The sequence below is a fragment of the Haliotis rufescens genome, unplaced genomic scaffold, assembly GCF_023055435.1.
Source record: "Haliotis rufescens isolate VD_foot unplaced genomic scaffold, xgHalRufe1.0.p SCAF_11, whole genome shotgun sequence".
NCBI lineage: Eukaryota > Metazoa > Mollusca > Gastropoda > Lepetellida > Haliotidae > Haliotis > Haliotis rufescens.
In genome coordinates, this window is record NW_025963791.1 from 26793431 (window position 1) to 26812084 (window position 18654).

An 18654-nucleotide genomic window follows, 5' to 3' on the forward strand; every position below is an offset into this window, starting at 1 on the left:
GTAACAAATGTTATATAACCCACTCAGACACTTTTTGTGGTGGCTGAGTGGGTTAGATCACTGACTTTGTGTGCTGGCGATTCGGTGCCTCACTCTGGCAAGTGTGGGTTTGAATCCCGGACGGGACTCAACTCCAAAAAGTACGAGAATCTGTGAGAAAGTGTTATCCCAAATATAACATTTGTTACATTTGACAACTTTCTAAATGGCATTTTGTATTCATATATGATCTGATATCGTTCAATAACTAGCAAATATCCAATTCCCTTCCACTGATTTACCCACCTGAACTAGAAATAGAGGAGACCACTGTTTTCTTGTTTCTTGATATCCGAAACAAATGAAACTTGGATTCATTGATGAAAATCATGTTAGAAAATCTTTTCCTTTGTTGCACCACTCAACTCTTTTCTCCATATGCACTGCAATCATGAGGAAAATTTTCTTCACCACCTGTTTTCTATATCCTGATTGTTTGAGGCACCACCATAGTCCATGATGATCCTTGACTTGAAGCCTGTACTGCTATTTGTTTTGCTGACCAGTTAGAGTGTAACGAACATGACCCAACATCTCTGTCCCCGACTAAGCTCACTGCCTTCACCTATCTCAAATTTCTTTGAAACCCGTGAAGATCCGGGGTAGAATAGGTCTTCAGCAACCCATACTTGCCGTAAAGGCGACTGTGCTGGTCGTGAAAGGCGACTAACGGGATTGGGTGGTCAGACTCGCTGAGTTGGTTGATACATATCATCGATCCCAATTGCATGGATCAATGCTCATGATGTCAATCACTTGATTTTCTGGTCCAGACTCGATTACTTTACAGACCGCCGTCATATAGCTGGAATATTGCTGAGTGCGGCGTTAAACAACAAACAAACAAACAAATTTCTTTGAATTTCGGTAAACGAATGCTCTATGTAACCCTGTCAACTTTGAGAGCTTTTTATTTTCATGTTTATCATTTTATCCTCTTAGTATGACCTTTACCATGTGCATAATCCAATATTCAAGAAACATTCAGGTGAGCCACAGAGCCTTGTGGTTCTATTCTTATTATATGCCTTTTGGTTGATGTTCTTGCAAGAGGCCATCTTGTTTCTTTTTAGGTACACAGAAACTTGGAATGAAGTGAGAGAAGACTGGTGTTAAGGCATAAAATGTGTTTGTAAATTAGTGAACGATTCATTTTAATGCAATGTTTGTAAAGAGGCATATCTTCGTCATAAGTATAAGTATAGCATTGTTGACACATATTACATGTGTGATATAATCTAGATATATTATTGACCTGACCTTGATCCACATGGACCTGATACACTGGTATCTTACAAATAAACACTATTTTAGTATGACCTTGATGATATGATATAAATGTAAAAATGGACCTGATACACTGGTATCTTACAAATAAACACTATGTTAGTATGACCTTGATGATATAATATTGCTGTAAATATGGACCTGATACACTGGTATCTAAGAAATAAACACTACATTATTATGACCTTGATGATATAATGTTGATGTAAATATGGACCTGATACACTGTTATCTTACAAATAAACACTACATGAATATGACCTTGATGATAAAATGTTGATGTAAATATGGACCTGTTACACTGGTATCTTAGCAATAAACACCATGTTAGTATGACCTTGATGATATAATATTGCTGTAAATATGGACCTGATACACTGGTATCTTACAAATAAACAGTATGTAGTATGACCTTGATGATATAATATTGCTGTAAATATGGACTTGATACACTGGTATCTTACAAATAAACACTACATTATTATGTCCTTGATGATATAATGTTGATGCAAATATGGACCTGATACACTGGTATCTTACAAATAAACACTTCGTTAGTATGACCTTGATGATATAATATTGCTGTAAGTATGGACCTGATACACTGGTATCTTACAAATAAACAGTATGTTAGTATGACCATGATGATATAATATTGATGTAAATATGGACCTGATACACTGGTATCTTACAAATAAACAGTATGTTAGTAGGACCTTGATGATATGATTTTGATGTAAATATGGACCTGATACACTGGTATCTTACAAATAAACACTACGTTAGTATGACCTTGATGATATGATATTGATGTAAATATGGACCTGATACACTGGTATCTTACAAATAAACACTATGTTAGTATGACCTTGATGATATAATATTGCTGTAAATATGGACTTGATAAACTGGTATCTTACAAATAAACACTACATTATTATGACCTTGATGATATGATGTTGATGCAAATATGGACCTGATACACTGGTATCTTACAAATAAACACTTCGTTAGTATGACCATGATGATATGATATTGCTGTAAATATGGACCTGATACACTTGTATCTTACAAATAAACAGTATGTTAGTATGACCTTGATGATATGATTTTGATTTAAATATGGACCTGATACACTGGTATCTTACAAATAAAAACTACATTAGTATGACCTTGATGATATGATATTGATGTAAATATGGACCTGATACACTGGTATCTTACAATTAAACACTACGTTAATATGACCTTGATGATATGATATTGATGTAAATATGGACCTGATACACTGGTATCTTACAAATAAACACGACGTTAGTATGACCTTGCTGATATAATATTGCTGTAAATAAGTACCTGATACACTGGTATCTTACAAATAATCAGTATGTTAGTATGACCTTGCTGATATAATATTGCTGTAAATAAGTAGTGATACACTGGTATCTTACAAATAATCAGTATGTTAGTATGACCTTGATGATATGATATAAATGTAAAAATGGACCCGATACACTGGTGTCTTACAAATAAACACTTTGTTAGTATGACTTTGATGATATAATATTGCTGTAAATATGGACCTGATACACTTGTATCTTACAAATTGACACTTCGTTAGTATGACCTTGATGATATAATATTGCTGTAAATATGGACCTGATACACTGGTATCTTAGCAATAAACACTTCGTTAGTATGACCTTGATGATATAATATTGCTGTAAATATGGACCTGATACACTGGTATCTTACAAATAAACAGTATGTAGTATGACCTTGATGATATGATATTGATGTAAATATGGACCTGATACACTGGTATCTTACAAATAAACAGTACATTAGTATGACCTTGATGATATAATGTTGATGCAAATATGGACCTGATACACTGGTATCTTACAAATAAACACTTCGTTAGTATGACCTTGATGATATAATATTGCTGTAAATATGGACCTGATACACTGGTATCTTACAAATAAACAGTATGTTAGTATGACCTTGATGATATGATATAAATGTAAAAATGGACCCGATACACTTCTATCTTACAAATAAACACTACGTTAGTATAACCTTGATGATATAATATTGATGTGAATGTGGATCTGATACACTGGTATCTTACAATTAAACACTACGCAAGTATGACCTTGATGATATAATATTGCTGTAAATATGGACCTGATACACTGGTATCTCACAAATAAACACTACGCAAGTATGACCTTGATGATATAATATTGATGTAAATATGGACCTGATACACTTGTATCTTACAAATAAACACTTCGTTAGTATGACCTTGCTGATATAATATTGCTGTAAATATGGACCTGATACACTTGTATCTTACAAATAAACACTACGTTAGTATGACCTTGATGATATAATATTGATGTGAATGTGGATCTGATACACTGGTATCTTACAATTAAACACTACGCAAGTATGACCTTGATGATATAATATTGATGTAAATATGGACCTGATACACTGGTATCTCACAAATAAACAGTATGTAGTATGACCTTGATGATATAATATTGCTGTAAATATGGACCTGATACACTTGTATCTTACAAATAAACACTATGTTAGTATGACCTTGATGATATAATGTTGATGCAAATATGGACCTGATACACTGGTATCTTACAAATAAACACCTCGTTAGTATGACCTTGATGATATAATATTGCTGTAAATATGGACCTGATACACTGGTATCTTAGCAATAAACACCATGTTAGTATGACCATGATGATAAAATATTGCTGTAAATATGGACCTGATACACTGGTATCTTACAAATAAACTCTTCGTTAGTATGACCTTGCTGATATAATATTGCTGTAAATATGGACCTGATACACTGGTATCTTACAAATAAACACTTTGTTAGTATGACCTTGCTGATATAATATTGCTGTAAATATGGACCTGATACACTTGTATCTTACAAATAAACACTTCGTTAGTATGACCTTGATGATATAATATTGCTGTAAATATGGACCTGATACACTGGTATCTTAGAAATAAACACTTCGTTAGTATGACCTTGGTGATATGATATTGCTGTAAGTATGGACCTGATACACTGGTATCTTGAAAATAAACAGTATGTCGTATGACCTTGATGATATGATTTCGAAGTAAATATGGACCTGATACACTGGTATCTTATAAATAAATAGTATGTTAGTATGACCTTGATGATGTAATATTGCTGTAAATATGGACCTGATACACTGGTATCTTACAAATAAACAGTATGTAGTATGACCTTGATGATATGATATTGCTGTAAATATGGACCTGATACACTGGTATCTTACAAATAAACAGTACATTAGTATGACCTTGATGATATAATGTTGATGTAAATATGGACCTGATACACTGGTATCTTACAAATAAACACTTCGTTAGTATGACCTTGATGATATAATATTGCTGTAAATATGGACCTGATACACTGGTATCTTACAAATAAACACTTCGTTAGTATGACCTTGCTGATATAATATTGCTGTAAATATGGACCTGATACACTTGTATCTTACAAATAAACACTTCGTTAGTATGACCTTGATGATATAATATTGCTGTAAATATGGACCTGATACACTGGTATCTTAGAAATAAACACTTTGTTAGTATGACCTTGGTGATATGATATTGCTGTAAGTATGGACCTGATACACTGGTATCTTGAAAATAAACAGTATGTAGTATGACCTTGATGATATGATTTTGATGTAAATATGGACCTGATACACTGGTATCTTATAAATAAACACTACGCAAGTATGACCTTGATGATATAATATTGCTGTAAATATGGACCTGATACACTGGTATCTTACAAATAAACAGTATGTAGTATGACCTTGATGATATAATATTGCTGTAAATATGGACCTGATACACTTGTATCTTACAAATAAACAGTATGTAGTATGACCTTGATGATATGATTTTGATGTAAATATGGACCTGATACACTGGTATCTTATAAATAAACACTTCGTTAGTATGACCTTGCTGATATAATATTGCTGTAAATAAGTACCTGATACACTTGTATCTTACAAATAAACACTTCGTTAGTATGACCTTGATGATATAATATTGATGTGAATGTGGATCTGATACACTGGTATCTTACAATTAAACACTACGCAAGTATGACCTTGATGATATAATATTGCTGTAAATATGGACCTGATACACTGGTATCTTACAAATAAACAGTATGTAGTATGACCTTGATGATATAATATTGCTGTAAATATGGACCTGATACACTTGTATCTTACAAATAAACAGTACGTTAGTATGACCTTGATGATATAATGTTGATGCAAATATGGACCTGATACACTGGTATCTTACAAATGAACACCTCGTTAGTATGACCTTGATGATATAATATTGCTGTAAATATGGACCTGATACACTGGTATCTTAGCAATAAACACCATGTTAGTATGACCATGATGATAAAATATTGCTGTAAATATGGACCTGATACACTGGTATCTTACAAATAAACTCTTCGTTAGTATGACCTTGCTGATATAATATTGCTGTAAATATGGACCTGATACACTGGTATCTTAGAAATAAACACTTCGTTAGTATGACCTTGGTGATATGATATTGCTGTAAGTATGGACCTGATACACTGGTATCTTGAAAATAAACAGTATGTAGTATGACCTTGATGATATGATTTTGATGTAAATATGGACCTGATACACTGGTATCTTATAAATAAATAGTATGTTAGTATGACCTTGATGATGTAATATTGCTGTAAATATGGACCTGATACACTGGTATCTTACAAATAAACAGTATGTAGTATGACCTTGATGATATAATATTGCTGTAAATATGGACCTGATACACTTGTATCTAACAAATAAACAGTACGTTAGTATGACCTTGATGATATAATGTTGATGCAAATATGGACCTGATACACTGGTATCTTACAAATAAACACCTCGTTAGTATGACCTTGATGATATAATATTGCTGTAAATATGGACCTGAAACACTGGTATCTTAGCAATAAACACCATGTTAGTATGACCATGATGATAAAATATTGCTGTAAATATGGACCTGATACACTGGTATCTTACAAATAAACACTTCGTTAGTATGACCTTGCTGATATAATATTGCTGTAAATATGGACCTGATACACTGGTATCTTACAAATAAACACTATGTTAGTATGACCTTGCTGATATAATATTGCTGTAAATATGGACCTGATACACTTGTATCTTACAAATAAACACTTCGTTAGTATGACCTTGATGATATAATATTGCTGTAAATATGGACCTGATACACTGGTATCTTAGAAATAAACACTTCGTTAGTATGACCTTGGTGATATGATATTGCTGTAAGTATCGACCTGATACACTGGTATCTTGAAAATAAACAGTATGTAGTATGACCTTGATGATATGATTTTGATGTAAATATGGACCTGATACACTGGTATCTTATAAATAAATAGTATGTTAGTATGACCTTGATGATGTAATATTGATGTAACTATAGACCTGATACACTGGTATCTTACAAATAAACAGTATGTTAGTATGACCTTGATATGATATTGCTGTAAATAAGGACCTGATACACTGGTATCTTACAAATAAACACAACTTATAGTTTGACCTTGATGATATAATATTGCTGTAAATATGGACCTGATACACTGGTATCTTACAAATAAACACTATGTTAGTATGACCTTGATGATATGATATTGATGTAAATATGGACCTGAAACACTGGTATCCTACAAATAAACACTACGTTAGTATGACCTTGATGATATGATATTGATGTAAATATGGACCTGATACACTGGTATCTTACACAAAAACACTATGTCAGTATGTCCATGATGATATAACATTGATGTAAATATCGACCTGATGTACTCTTACCTTAACAAATACACATATGACTTTGCATCATGTTTTAGATACGGACCTAATATACTATCTTGCACACAAACCCTGTGTTGATATGACTGTATGTTAATATAGACATGATACATTAGTTTTCTACAAACACACCATAGTATTACCTGGAAGAATATTTTTATCTAAATATTTACCAAATATACTAGTATCTTGTAAATAAACCCTATGTTGATATGACCTTGAAGAATACTTTTGAAGTAAATATGGACCTATTATACTTGTATCTTACAAATGCATGATATGCTGATTATGACCTTGAAGACAGATTTTGATGAGAATATGAATCAGATGATAAGGACAGTCTCTCCAATTATAACTTAGTCACAAAGTTGCGCTGTTCAGTTCAACACCTTTCCTATTACGTCCTTTTGCCGGTATTGAAAGAATTAGAACCTTTTAACTTATGTGCAAAATAATGGATTTTGGTGCCACAAAGGGATGCCATTCTCTACAACTACAACAGCCCCTGAGATGACTTCACCATTTGTTCCTATCTATCTGTCCCACTATCTACATCAATTGGTGGATGATGGAAATTTGATCTTGTATACAAACAATCATGTGCAAGAAACTTAATGATAGTTTGAGAAACAAAACACCAAGGTATCTTGTTTAGTTTATACTCACCTGCCATTTGCCAGGTACTAATATCAATTACATGCTTGTGAAAGGTTTGAAAATGTTGAGAAAAACTGCTTTACTAAATAGTGTAGAAATGATGTAGCAGACAATATATGTGAATATAAACATGGTCTCCCCGATTGAGATATAAGGACACCATGACCTTTGACAGTTGGATTGTTGTAAATATGGAGTAATGCTTATGGCTGTTACATGTTGTAAATATGAGTTGATAACTTCAAAAAAATATTTCTACAAGTACAGGAGTATGTTAACAGAGAGTAAGTTTGATGAATCAGGTTTTTTTGCATGACTTTGTAGTTTCATGTAATTTTCTGATGTAAAACATTTGACTCTACTGTGTATGGCGTGATGGTAATACACCTGTAAATATATTTTGACCAAATAACCAAATATTGAACATCAATATCACATCTAGTAGGATTTATGGACTTAAAAACAATAAATATACAAAACCTCTTCTATCTTACCATTAACATTGTATTAGTGAAGGACATGTTGTAAATAAATGTATGTATAAAGATACAATGTATATAAGGGTGGATATAAGTAGGAGTCTCCACTCCAAATTATGTTAACATCTGAATAACCTTAGAATTTTATATGAAGTACAAATTGTTGTTAAAATGCATGTAGAAGGTTTTATTACTTTCAAGTTTGTATGTGTGTATTTTCTTAATGTTTCTTGTTGACTGTAGGAAATAGAAATGTTCTTGATAACACATTATATTGAAAATGACGATGTTACAGTATATAGGATATCTCCTATGATCATCTTGGAAGACACATCTAAAATTGCAACAATGTGTACATATTGCTCAAAACAGGTCTTGCTACAAATATGTGTAGCAGCATGTGTTATGTGGGAGTAGATATTGATGAGGGAACTGTGACTGATCATTAGGTCCTTGTAGACCTGTAGATATGGAAGGAAGAGAGTTGACAAGAACCTAAGTGAGAAAATCTTGTAAGGGAGACAAATCTTGTATCATCTCTGTGCAATGTGCCAAATACGTATATGAATGACACATCAAATGTTGGTAATTATATGCCAGTTATGTACTGTTACCTGTATTGATATATGTTTTCTTTGTTATTGAAATCTAATGACTTTGTGCCATATTTAGATACTTAAAACTGAAAATTATTCCATGTTTTCTATACCGGGTAGTACTGTTTTATGATTTTGAAGATGTGCCTCTATTCTGAACATGCAAAAGTCACACTGATATATTATGTTTGCCTGGGCCCCGTTCCACAAGGTATCTTAGCGCCAAGGTGATCATAACTTTCATACTTTGTCATAAGCTTACAATCTACGCATCACTGAGATCGCTATGTGGAATGGGGCCCTGTGCACTACATGTGTTGTCTGATGACCGATACACGAGTTGGAGGAGTGTTGCTATGATACGTTGCATGTGTGTCAGCAACGTAGACACCAGGATGACTCACACAATAGTAATGTCATTTGAAAAATACAAATATGCATGTTGCTATTTGATCAGTTAATTACATCTTTTGGTTAACTTCTTGTACATCTTGCTTCTTTGTTGATTTGTTCAACGTAGTTGCAGTAAATAGTTATACCTTCTGTATAAAACATAATAAAATCTAATTACCATCAATCAATAGAGTAGTAATATCAGTCTTTCGTGAATGATTTACATCAAGTAAAGTGATGTGAAAGTTACAGATATGTATGTAGCACTTTAATAAATTAATTATATATTTTGGTTAATTGAATATGCATACCGGTAGTATGCTTAATACTTGTTGATTAGCATTCATAGCTGATTCAGTAGTTGCAAGACCTTCAGTTTAAGTTTTTTTCTTTTGTACTTTTCAAATGTGAAGTCTACATTTAGTTCTAATAAGTGTGTATTACTTATATTGAAAACCTTTCACCTTATTACATTGTAAACTGTACCTGGAATAATTGTACCTTGTTTATCATAATTGCATCATAACCAAGACTTGTTTACCACATAATTGTTGTTCATGACTTTAAGACCTGGGAAACATAGTATTTTGCATTGTGCTAATATGTATAAAAAATAGCAAGGATACTATTTTATTTACCTTATTGACTTACCAGCATATTGTTTAGAAAATGACAATGGAAAATACTAAGCACCTGTTTCTCAGGTCTCTTCATTAGGTTTTAATGAGGTTAATGGTGTTGTTTGCTGTAATCTTATATTCCATGCTTGACTTAGATGTGTTTTATGGTTATATGGTTTGTAGATTTTCCTATGATTACTTTTTCACCTATCAATTGTCTACAATAGAACATCACTTTTTGTCATAACAACATAAAAGATGATGAATAGATATTCTGAAGAACCTCTGACCATAAAAATAAATAATCAACAGCAGTTGATTGCCGAGTAAGTTCCACGTCTTCAATGGTAAGTTAACTGGTCATGCATTTTTATGTTGTAATTTTGACAGTGAGGTCATCTGTATACTAGTAATTAATTCAAAGATGATAGTTTTTGTCAGTACAGCAGTATGTGTATATATATCAACCTACCAAAGTGAGTTACAAAAATGTTTGGGTGGTCAGTTAACCTAGTGGTTAAAGCGTTCTCTCGTCACGCCGAAGATCCAGGTTTGAATCCCGACATGGGTACAATGTGTGAAGCCCATTTCTGGTATCCGCTGCCGTGATATTGCTGGAATATTGCTAAAAGCGGCGTAAAACCATACTCACTCACTACAAAAATGTTTCATCATAACTATCTACAAAACACAGAGGCATAAACCAAAGTTAAACAGATGATGGCTAATTTTTTTTGGAACACGGTGACGGAGACACATTCCATTAATACTAGTTGTTACCCCCTTGCTGTAAACAAGCTATCATGGGTTATGGATTTTATTATTTGTTCCTCGTGTGAAATTTTCGGTTGGCTGAGATGTACATCCTACTTTCCTATCTGAAATTGTATTATGATTTAGTAAATGGTTGTTTAAAGTACATGTATAACATACTTTCCATAAAAGAATTAAGACATCTCTCCTAAAACACATTGATTTTTGCAGCTAAAGGACACTGTTAATCATGTTAAGGATGCCTTTTTTATTCCGTCATTTGATAGGCACAGAAAATTCTTAAATTTTGTCAATTTGATGTTAACAAAAATTCTTGTTGTAAGTCATCACTGACTTAGGTACATATTTCTTGGAAAAGAACTTGAAAATGATATTTTATCTATTTCTGTCATAACAAGCCTACTCAAGAAATTTTACAGATGGAATTTCCACAATATTAATAACAACACAAACCATAATAATGTAGATTTTTCACACAAGTATTATCTTCTTTGAATATGAGAAAACCCAGTTCTCATAAATATGTATGTCCACATCCTCATTAATACAGCCCTGTACATCAGTACCAGCTCAACAACATGTGTCAACTAGGTCATTTGTATAGTTGTTCAAAATCATGTAGGGGCGGTGGGGTAGTCTAACGGTTAAAGTGTTCGCTCATCACGCCGAAGACCCGGGTTTTATTTCCCACATGGGTACAATGTGTGAAGCCCATTTTTGGTCTCACCCGCAATGATATTGCTGGAATACAGCTAAAACTGGCGTAATTCCATACTCGCTCCCTCACTCATCCACTCACACAAAATCATGTAAGAACATGACTGAATTAGTAATTGGGAAGTGCTCCCCTGTCTTTTTGTATCTGCATAAAATGCTTTTCTTATTATACAAGAAATATTTTATGTGAACTGCTGTTTCTGATCTGAGATGAAGCATTTGATAACTAGGTCAGTGTACGTGGAGAGCTGGATAATGCTGGATCATCTTGTAACTTAATTGCAACTTGTGGGTAATCCAGGTCAACAGCCACCTATCCCTGATAAACATACAAATAGGGCTGAGTTGAGTCCAAATTTACTACCCCGGTACCCAACCCCCTATTACCCAGCCCTACCCACTGTAGGTCTCAAGAGTTGGTAACACATGTCTAATTGGGAATAGTTTAACTGTAGCCCTGGCTAAAACTGTTTAGATACATGTATGAAACCAGATACCATATAATAGATAAATGGTCTCTTATGAAACCATCAAATCATGCGTACACTGAAGCTGACTGAAGCTTTATCTTTCCTCAAACATTTACAAGTCAAAAGGAATGTGTGCATCGTCATAAACAAATGGGAACATTAGCGACTTGTAGTGTAACCACTGAGTTATAGTAAGTTTTTGTCATTAAACAATATCACGTGATTAACCAGGGGACCGGGTAGTACTGTGGGTACCCGGGTCCTACTTAGGACCCACCCGACCCGAGTACCCGAGTTACCCGTCCCAGCCCTACATACAAACAAATCTTTTTAAGTCAGACAGTGAAATTTGTGTGAAAAGGTCATGCAGAATGATGTCCTGTTCATCATTTTTACAGTACAGTGGTTTTATTTACATATTCATTGATACTTAATCCATATGTGAAATTTCTTTAGTAGGCCTTTCGAGTACATTCCATAAATATTTTAGTAAATATTCATGATTTTAGGAGGGTTGTCAAGTGTTTAATTTATATCATGCTTGAATATGTTAGTTACTCACATCTCATACACAGGTATTTGCTGTTTCATTAGGGGTTGACTATATCCATGCTAGCCCAGTTTAGTTTCAGACCTGTAACCCTTTAGTACAGCTTTTTGAACTCCTACTTATTTGAGTGTACAATATGCATACATGTGAAATATCATATGAATCCTTTGAACTTGTTGTGAAGGGAAAATAGATATATATGTAGTCCAGGGTAATGTCAAATCTATAACACATGTCAACCCTTATTGATTAGATGTAATTTTGATTTGATCTTTTGTTTTTTGCTTTTTGTCTGTATATTGCTTAGGAGTATTTGTTCTTAATAAACCTTATCCTGTTGAGCAATATTATTTTTCTTTTCATTGACCTGCAGAGTTGACCTCAGCAATGATCTACTCACTGAGCAAATGATCCAGACTTATTCAGTTGGGAGAACACGAGGTCCAATCAGCTGGTCACACATTGTAACCATCCATACATACCATGGTCTTCCCTTGATACACATGCAGTTATATAAATGTGGATCAATTCTGCACCAGAATTCTCAGGGTGACTCAACAATTTCAGAAAAACGATCATAACTTGATGTGTCAGTAAATGTTTTAGAAGATATTCTAATGATCCAGTAGCCCTATTCTATTCTATTACATTCACTTCATCAGCTTACATACACAAAGAAAAAAGTTAAGCACACCCCTATTTCTGAACCATTACAAATGGCAAAAATCATGGCATGGGGAGACTGAGCCAAGAACTGGGTGATACCAATGTCATCGGATAGAACAAACATTTGACAACAAATTAAGAAGATATTGGTGAGTTGTGATTGAAATTTACTGACAAAAACATCATGGTAACACAGGTACTGTTTTTTACCTTAGCTGCAGGATTAAGTAAACGAGTTATGTTTGATGTTTGATGTTCCTTAAAGTCTCTACTTGACATGACACGTGAAACAGATCAATAGTGGGTATAACCGCTACGTGCCAGGATGACGCATTTCACCCTATGTCTCAGTCAGACGTTGGATTTGTTGATGGGTCAACAACAACCACTCCTGATGCAATATTGCTTCCAATTGGCATAAATCTTGTACAGGAGGATCTTGTGCCTGTATGCGCCGCCCCAGAATATCCCAAACATGTTCAAGGGGGTTCAAATCTGGGCTCATTGCTGGCCGGGGTAGAGTCGTTATTGCATTGGCCCTCATGTAATCCATGACTGCATGCGAACAATGAGGCCTAGCATTGTTATCCATGTACTGAGGTTGAGTAGCAAGAGGGTTGTTGTCAAAATGAAGAACGACGATTGGCATCAAAACATCCCAGATGTACTGAGCCCCTGTTAAGTTGACCCTTATAGTGACCAAATGTAACCTGCAATCATGAGAGATACACCCCCAAACCATTATTGAGCCCCCGCCGTATGTAACAGTCGGTCTAATGTTCCTGGGGGTGTAGGCCGTGTTCTGGTGCCTCCAAACGGGATTGCCTAAAAGTCGGGCCAAGAAAAGTCTGGCTGGGCCGGGCCAACGGTTAATACTAAAAATGGATTATAAATAAGCTGAATAAAAAAATGAAACGTGCATATCTAGGCAGATCTCAATTGTCCAGAAAAGTATAGTTTTACTCATTTAATTGAGTTTGATCAAAATGAGGTCCAAAAGAGGTCCCTCTGCCTAAGCAATTTCGGCTGACCTGTCCCTCTTTGGGACTCCTGTGTGTGAGTAGGGTACACATATCTAGTGTGAGTTTGGTGTTCACATAATTTCTGTTTTTGTATTGATATGATTTCTATTTTCTTTTATTGATATGATTTCATTTTTATCCTTGGCTGCTCTGTTTATATACATTCGAGTAGCTGTCCATCGCTCAGAAATAGAGTTAGTTTGGCCTTCGATATTGCATCTCTTGGCTTTAGGAGATCTATGACAGATAGCGGATATAACTGTAATTCTTGTTTTAACCTAGCCCGGGATGGGGCATGGTCTTGACATTCTAGTAACATGTGATCAATGGTTTCAGCCTGATTGCAAGATGAACAAACCTTGTCATAGTGCTTTTTGTGACCAAGTCTGAGGCGTGAGATGTCAATTTCAACTTTCCTTTCATTTGAGTGTGAGTTTGGCTTTTGTTGGACCTTGGGTTGAATTTTGTATAGCCATCTGCCGATCTTACTTGCGTCCCATTGGGCTTGCCATCTTTCTGCTATGGAGGCTTTGATTTTGCTTTTTATCTCTAGTTTACTAAAGGGAATAGGCTGTATCTCCACTTTGTCTAGAGCTAGCTTCGCCAGTGAGTCTACTTTTTCATTTCCATGAATATCTATGTGAGAGGGGATCCAACACAGCTCCACCTGTTGCCCTTGGTCCGATAGTTTTGTATATTCTTATAGAATATTGTTGACTGTGTTTTGCCTGGAGTTTGAGTTACTTAGCGAGTCTGATAGGACGACTGCCTTGCTTCCGGAAGTTCTGGTATGAGTTTGAGTGCATAATGAATTGCCTCCAATTCAGCCGTGAATACTGACTGACCATCAGGCAAGCGAACTGAATGTGCTTGAGGTTTGGAGCTGTGGATATGGATCCCGTAACCAGCACTGTTGTTGATAGGATTCTTCGATCCATCAGTGTATATATGGGCCCAGCTGTCCAAGGTAGTTTGAATTTTAGTGATAGCTACTGATCGTAGTAGGGTTGGGTTTTCTTTTTTAGTGACTTCTGATGTTAAAGCAGTGTCAACTTTGGGAGTTTTTAAAGTTAAGGGAGGGTGTAACCCTTTGTAGTGACTTTCTGGAGGCTGATCGAATGTCAACACAATTGTGACTTCGAATGAGTTCAGGTACTAATATCCCATATGGCTTTTGTGAGGGATTTTTTCGAGCTAGGGCTTCATCTCGATTGTTTTTGTTGATGGGTTTGATGTTCGTCCCCAGAACGATAATATTGCCTGCTCTCTTCTTAGTTTCAATGGGAGTTCTCCCGTTTCTACTTGTAGTGCTTCTAGTGAGGTGCCTGTTGCTGCGCCTGTGGCCAGCATTGGGGCTTTGTATTGTATTCTGTCTAGGCGCCTCAAGACAGTATTTGATGCTGAATGAAAGGCCTCACAACCATAGTTAATTTTTGATCTGATAAGAGATTTGTAGAGGTCCAGTTGAGTGTCCCTCGATGTGCCCCAAGATGTGCCTGAAATTGCCCGTAATACGTTCAGGTCTTTTTGACATCTGTTTCCCACATATTCTATATGTTTGTGCCAAGTGAGGTGTTGATCAAGGATTACCCCAAGAAATATTGCAGATTTTTCGAATTTGATAGGTTTGCCTTTTAAGGAGAGACGGGGTATCATAGCATCTTTCCTCCGGCGTTTGAATAGAACTCTAACAGTTTTTTTTACATGAAAGGGTGAATCCCCATTTATTGCACCATTGATCTACTCCGTCAAGGGCTGACTGGAGTTTTTTTCTGATTTGTGTAATATCTCTGTGCTTTACCCATATTGCTCCGTCATCAGCGAATTTAGAGGTTTGGGTAGGAGAGTTGACATGGTCAAAAAGATCATTGATCATGATATTAAACAGGGTTGGGCTTATAATGCTGCCTTGTGGCGTGCCATTGTCCAGTGCCATAGGATCAGAACGACAGTTCCCTACTTTAACTGATAGCAACCTGTATTGCAGGAAGCTGTCTATGAAGTTTGCCATGTTCCCTTCTACTCCATTTTGTGCTAGTTTTGAGAGGAGTCCGTCATGCCATACTATGTCGAAGGCTTTGCTGAAGTCCAGAAATACTGCGGCTAGGTATTGTCTGTTTAATTGAGCTTTTTTAATTTCATTTTCCAGTCTTAGAATATGATCTAGACACGAGTGTCCCTTCCTGAAGCCACTTTGGTCAGGTTTTATGTGGTTGCCAGTTTCAAGGTGGTGCCTGAGCCTTATCATAACCATGGCTTTACACATGTTTGAGGTCGGTGAGATCGGTCGATAAGAGTTTGGTAGGGCTTCGTTTTTCCATTGCTTTAGCAGCAGGATAACTGCAGCATGTTTCCATGCTTTTGGCAATGTAGTAAACTGATAATTATAGCTACATACCGAGCATCCATACCAAAAAGTCAGTGTCTTGACTGTGTCTTTTCTTTGATGAGAAGGTTTCTCGCCGACCTTAGCGTGTAGGGGTGTGATGTCCTGGGCACTTACTTACTTTGGAGATTTAACGTGAGCTTTCCGACTGATGCGTATTTCGCACACGGGCCCAGCCCAGCAATTTAATGTGTTTCCGAAAGGGGCGAAAGTGGTGTGTGCAACCCAAGAGGGGGCTTTAGGGATTGCTTATATATAATTTGGGAATTTTGAGATTTGGAATAGATGCCGATGTGGTTGGGGAGGAGAACTAAGGGAGCTGGGTATGGTGGATGTTTGTTTGTTTATGTGATTTTGATTTGGTAGATTATTGTGTTTTTAGATACATTTTATTAGTTCCGTTTTGATTAAGAATACGCCTAAGGCCTTGAAGTTTTCTAGTGTATTTTGTGGGTTTAGTATTGCTTCTAGAGTGAGAGCCTTGTTTAGATTGAGGGTGGTTTGTAATGCGGTTCGATGTGTTAGGTAGTGTGTGCAGTGGATGAGTGCGTGTTCTGGGGTTTCTAGTTGTTTGCAGTGTGGGCAGTTAACTGTAGTGTTTTTTAAAAAAATCTTTAGGTGGTTATTTAGGTTGGTGTGTTCTGTTTGGAGTTTAGTGATTACTCTGTTGATTTTTTTTGATGGATGGAGAATTTTTGGTTTGGTTAGTGGTTTCCTGAGTACTTTTTTGATTTGGCTATTTGAGTTTAGATATAGGTTATGCCATTTTTTGGTGATTTTTTGCTTGTTTACACTATTAATTTCTGATTTTGAGATGGGTAAGTTTAAGCTTATTTCTGGAATTTTGAAGGATAGTTTAGCTGCTTTATCGGCGTTTTCATTACCGTATATTCCAACATGGGCGGGGATCCAAAAGAATGTTATATGTTTGCCTGCCTAAGTTAGGTCGTTGGAGCTTTTAAGTATTTGATTTATTAATTTAGGTCGGTTTTTGGTATTTTTGTTTTGGATGGCTTGCAGTCCACTTAGGGAGTCGGTAAGTCTTAGAACTTTTTGTGGTTTTTGGATTCTTGATTATGGAGGGCTGAGGCTTAGTTCTGCCGTGAATATTGATTGGTTGTTTGGGAGTCGGAAGGATTGTGTGGTTTTAGTTGGTTGTATGGTATGGACCCCGAAACCTGTGTGTTAAGAGGTCGGATTTGAAGATCCGTCTGTGTAAATGTGACACCAATTTGGCCAATTTTCGTGTATGTATGCTAGTGTGGTGGTCTTAGCTATGTTTGGGTCGGTTTGTTTATTTATTTGGCTAGTTAGTGTTGTGTCTATTTTGGGTATTTTAAGTTTAGGGGTGAAAATATTTGACTGTTTGCAGTTATGTTTAAGATTTTTAATTTGGTGTTCATTCAGGTAGTTTGTTATTCTTTGGGATATTGGGGTAAGTAAGGGGTGTTTACGAGCTAGAGCTTGGTTTTTTTGGCTGATATTTTGGTTCAATAAGTTTGGGATGAGAGAAATTGAAGTTCAGCTGTTCCCTGCGTAGACTTAGTGGTATTTCTCCTGTTAAGGCCTGAAGTGAAGTGTAGGAGGTGCCATGTTGGGTGCGTGTAATTAGTTGGAAAGCCTGATATTGTATTGAGCCAAGTGTTTTAGATAGAAAGTTGTTTAGGGTGTTGTATATAGCGCAGCCGTAGTCTAGTTTTGATCTAATTAGTGATATGTAGAGAGAGAGGAGGGTATCTTTGGAGGCTCCCCAGTTAGAGCCAGTTAGGCATCTTAGCGTGTTTAGGTCTTTACTGCATTTAGTTGTTAGGTTTTGGATGTGAGCATCCAGGAGAGATGTTCATCGTAAATAAGTCCTTAGAATTTCAATCTCATTAAAATCAGACCTTAGTTCTTGCTACCGCTGCACAAAGATCTGAGGACATCACTTTAAGGGTCGAGTCAGAACGACCTTTCATCCAACCAATTAGAGCGTCGCTTACCAAATCATGAAAGTGACAGTCGG

At 35.7% G+C, this 18654-nt stretch overlaps 1 protein-coding gene across 1 annotated transcript in view; it reads left to right on the forward strand.

Moving 5' to 3' along the window:
• Positions 1–12916, forward strand: part of LOC124132819 — a 61897-nt gene extending 48981 nt beyond the window's left edge. The window contains exon 9 of the mRNA XM_048392472.1: positions 1113–12916. The gene's annotated coding sequence lies outside the window, so the exon portion shown is untranslated. The remainder of the gene's footprint in view (positions 1–1112) is intronic.
• The last annotated feature ends 5738 nt before the right edge of the window (positions 12917–18654 follow it).